The following is a 5330-nucleotide window of genomic DNA, read 5'->3' on the forward strand; positions in this document are numbered from 1 at the left end:
AAAATTTAAATAAAACGGGAAAGAAAATTCAAGTTGTTAAGTCGGTTAAATCAGATCTCGCGGATCCGGGTCGGGTTTGGGTCAGAAAATATTAAATTAATTAATTAAATAAATAATTAATTAAAATAAATTTCGTTCAAAAAGAAACTCCACGAACGATTTCCAAAGCCAAAGCCAAAGCCAAAGCCGAGCCGAGCGAGCGACGACGACGACGGCGCGAGGGAGTCCCTCTTTACAACCCTTTAACAACTAATAGAAGTGCTACTATATTTAAGCACATCTATTTTTCTCTTCACCACCTATGTGGGACAAATGCCTTTTACAAAGGCATAAGGGACAAAGGAACTTTTCAAGTTCCCTCCCTTTTCGAACTTTTCAAGTTCCCTCCCTTTTTTCATTTTTCCCTCCATTTTCCATTAATCTTTCTATATACCCAACAAAACCTACGAGAAAAGTAGAATACAAGATAGAGCTACTATGAAAAGGTGGGTAAAAGTTGAAATATAATTATTAAATAATAAATAAAGACAAAATGAGAAGAAAATATTAAGATAGCAACGCGATCAAACCAAATCGATTGTTACATAAAATAGGTCTTTTAATCGTTACCTAACAATGGATTTAAACGATACAATATAATAGAATTTGAGTAACAATCAAACATACATTATATTTAAACTAATAATGCAATACCATATGACATGTAACAACCATCCAAACAAGGTATAATAAGTAATGAATTGAGTACCACTTCAAAACTCAGAAAATTAAGCAAAATAATGAGAATAAGAATGTTTCAGCAGCAATTGTCACCTTGCCCACCCAAAATTGAAGCTTCAGAGTATGATAAGCATTTCTCACCACAATATAATATAGCACAAGAGAAAGAGAGAGGAAATGCTTATATAATTCATCTGGGTTTATCAAATATAATAAACTATATTAAATAATATAAATTTATTTATTTGTATAATAAATCTAAATACAAATTTATGAACTTATTTTTTTTATTCTTTTTTTCTCATTCATTATATTTATGCAATTATCTTCTTTTATCAAAGTTTTAAATTGAAATATGAAAAGTTATTTGTTAATGAACATTAACTTGGCATGATAACTTACTTTAGCACTTAAACTACACGGGCATCTAAATATTCTTTCAATATTTTTGAAGTGAACTTTTTTCAACCCTCCGAACTCCAGCCTAGTTGAAGGTTGGATGTTGTTATGCACGCGCGTTTTCATTCATTCACGTCGCTAATGATTTTAAAAAATAACTTAATTAATTATGTATAACCCACACGTTCCTAAAATAAAATTCGACCCATTTCTAAACAAATACCCCTAAATCTCAGATACCATCGTCATTCTAAAATTAAACCTAATCTCATTTTATTGTGAAGGGATCTTCAACGCATATTGTAAAGGGATTTTTTGAATTTGTGGTGTTTCAAAGTTACCCAGTAATTTTCGTTTAGATGGTTGAGTTTAGGGTTTTGCCTAAAGATGAAGAATAAGTTTGAATTTTACCTTTTCTCGAAGAACAATTATTCCTTCAAAGATTCAACTTTTAGGTTTGAGAAGCTAAGATTTGAGATGAATCAAGAAAAAAAACAAGAAATTAGGTCGCCATTTTTGGATAATTGAGGTGGTGAAGGAGAAGAGGAAATTAGGGTTGTTCTTGAAGGTGAAAATTGCTCCTCAATTGGGTCGGATATTACCGTTAGAAGGACAAAATGGATTTAATATATATTTTTTTAAAAAAATTTAAAGGTAAATTATATGATTAATGCGCCGAAGAAAACTGTTTCAACACGCGCGTTGGGCTGGAGTTCAGAGGGTTGGAAAAAATTCACTTCAAAGATATTAAGGGAGTATTTAAACATCCGTGTAGTTTAAGTACTAAAATAAGTTATCCTGCCAAGTTCGAAGGGAGGGGTTATGTGTTTTCTCTTTTAATTTAGACAGTCACACATGTTTGAATATTTACCTTATAATATCAGTTATGTTTCTTTTGGTATCATAGTATCACTAAACTATTCTTATTTTCCCCCCAAAAAAAACTCCTCTCTCTAATGGAATATCATGCCACATTATTCTTTCTTTTCAACAATACAATAAAAGTTTGTTTAATATCTCTATAAACTATAAGCAACTCTTTTAAGTATTCAATTGAAGTATTTACCCCATTTTGAATTTTATAAAATGTAATCAAATTTTAAATTAAAATTAACTAATATTTATTATTTATTTGTCAATATTTTTAAAAATTAATTATCTTATTTAATTAAATACATTGAATTAATATTATTAATACACGACTTTTTTTGTCTTGATAATAGTCCGTTGAACTATTATCAAGGCAAATCTTTATTTTTAATTATTTTACCTGGGACACAAATCAAATACTTCATTTGATTCAACTTATTTTTCATTTTTTAATACATCTAAAAATATCTCTTTTTTCTTTTTTAACAATTTTTAAATTTCATTTTTTCACGTAACATGTTTAAGGCACAAAATTAAAAGATATTTTAGTAAACTTATGTTTGATTTATTTTTTTAAACTTCGTGCCAAATTAAAATAAGACAAATGAATTAAAATAAAAAAAAGTAATAAATAAATTATTATAAAATACAAATACGAACATAAAATTTAATTCATGATTAATCTATGCATTTCGTACTCGTGCAGTGCATGTATATTATAGAAGTTCATAAGGACAAATATATTGATTCGAATTCCAAATATATCTTTGTGTTTTATTTTGAATTCAAATTTTATGCTAATTCAAAAAAAATATCTTCTTATAAGTAACGGAAACTTAAGCAACCTAAACTGTGGGAGTGGCTCCAGTGCCGGCCAACCCACTCAAAAAAGCAAGTACCTACGAACAATCTCTTAGGGGGAATACCTGCTACCCTAATCTATGTCCTTACCTTAGGCTCAACCTTAGCCTTGATCTCAATTTCCACCTCTTTCTCAATAAGTGGATCCTGGGGTGGGGGTGGGTCGCTCCTATTGGTGTGCTCACATTCTGAGCTCTACCTCTAATGGGTGTTGTCCCTCTTCCACGTCCTTTCGTTGTGGGCTCAGTTGCTAGCTCTGTTGCTAGAGCTACCACTCTTGCTCCATTGCATCTAGTATTAACCATATGTGTACAAAAGTATGAACGAGATTCGATATCAATTTGAATCAGTAGATATCAATTGGAATCACGTCATAACACGAAGAAAGGAAGGAAATTTTCTAAAGTTTTGCAGCCTCTAGCAGAAAGTATAAATGTCTCTGTATCGTTCAACATGACTGTGCTAGACTAGTTTTGGTATGATGAGATCAATGAACCTAAGGCTCTAATACCATATTTGTCACGATCTAGACCATTGTGAGTGACACCCACCCTAAACAAACCGGCGGGAGAACCATCTAACCCAAACCAACCCACTACCATTTAAACAAATAAGTCTAATAATAATAATAATAATAAGGGAAATAGTTTAAATATAAAAGAATTGAGTTCCCATAAACTCAACCCAATAATCTAAAAACAACCATTGCGGAAATATCCATAAGAACTGAAAGTTACCATACCAAAACTTTAAACAAATCCAAAATGGGGGGGCAACCCCGAAATTAAACATAACTCAGTCAATAGTCCATGTCCGAGCAAAAGGACAAGAAAACATAGAGGAATCTTTGAAAGCCTGAAAGACAAAGCTCACCCTTGGACTTGAAATGAGATGTCTCTCAACTGAGGTCTCGGATTAGCTTCTAGAAGATTCACTACACTCAACAAGAAAAGAAATAAGTGCGGTATCAATACACAAAACACCATGTATTAGTAGGTTCACATACACACATAAGTAGTTCATAACCCAATAGAAATCATAAGGCAATATACAATATAGCGACAACCATCAATCACACTTAAACTCTCAATAACATGACATGAAAACCACAAACTAGAACTAACCAATGCATAACATGTCTTACATAATCATAATGCAAAACTGGCCCTCTCATGGAACCTCAAACACATATTTGGTCCTCTCATGGAACCCAACCCCAACTACAGTATCACACCAGACATGGTATCTAAGTCAACCGTCAATAATCATACCATACATGGTATCTGAGCCAACAAACAATGTCATGTATTGACGTGGTACCCGATCCAACCAACAAGCACACCAAGCATGCATAATCACATTACACTATAACATGCATCAACACATAGCACAATGAATAAGACTAAATGAACCTACAATTTACTATCACTAGTTCATTTCACCTGCTTCCTATTACATATTGCACAATATGACACTATAAGCAATAAACATGCACTATAAGCAATAAACATGCAAATATAAAATAACCTGGAAGAATACAACCATCACCTACATCTAATCAAGACCCTTGAAAATTTTAAATAGCTCGAGTTTTTCCTTTGCGAAGTGCCTTGTCTTGTTCAAGGTCTAAAATAAGCAACACAAACAATTATCAATCAATAATTGCCTATTAAGTTACCCAAATTACTAACAAATTCCAACCTTGGCCAAAATGTGATCATCTTCCCCAACTTAGGGCTCCTTCCCACGATGAATGCATGCTCAAAACCTCCCCCCAAATGTTAACCACCTAGTTTCTAAGGCCTAAGAAATAATCAACAAGATTAGGGAGTTGAATTCTTACCTTTACTAGTGATTTTCGTGGAAAAATTAATGCAGGCTGCCTAAAATCGCCCTTCTCTGTTTTCAAGAATAAAAATATAAAAAATAGAGGTTTTGGGCAGTTTTTTGCATAAAATCTCAATTCGGCTCGCTATAGTGGCCCCTGTCTCGCTATAACGCCGCTATAGCGACACTTACCTTGCTATAGTGGTCTGTACACTTTGCTATATCGAGGTGCCTTCCACTATAGCAAGGTCGATGAAAGTTTTACAACCTCAACTTGTAAAAAGGCCCTTTTTACAAAACAAACTCTTTCCTTGACGTCTCGACTTATATCCTTCGTGCCAAGTAAAATTCCGGGAGTTCTACTTACTCGAATTCAATTTCAAAAGGCCTTATGGATTCCTTAATGTCTTAGCTACAAGTATACATTAGTCAAATCTAAAAAAAGACCCCACTCTTCCTCAGATGGCCCTAGACCTCACCTAACCCATATTTCATCTAAGGCTAGCCTAGCCATGAATTTTCAAGTTACTACCCAAAAAGTTTTTTGTCCCAAATTCCTGTCCAATAGACCTATTCATAACAACCGAGTCAGGTTGTTACAACATTGAAGTAGTAACTTGAAAGTAGAAATAATCAACCATGTGCAGAAAAGC

Source organism: Solanum stenotomum, chromosome 2 (genome assembly GCF_019186545.1).
Source record: "Solanum stenotomum isolate F172 chromosome 2, ASM1918654v1, whole genome shotgun sequence".
Classification (NCBI taxonomy): Eukaryota; Viridiplantae; Streptophyta; class Magnoliopsida; order Solanales; family Solanaceae; genus Solanum; species Solanum stenotomum.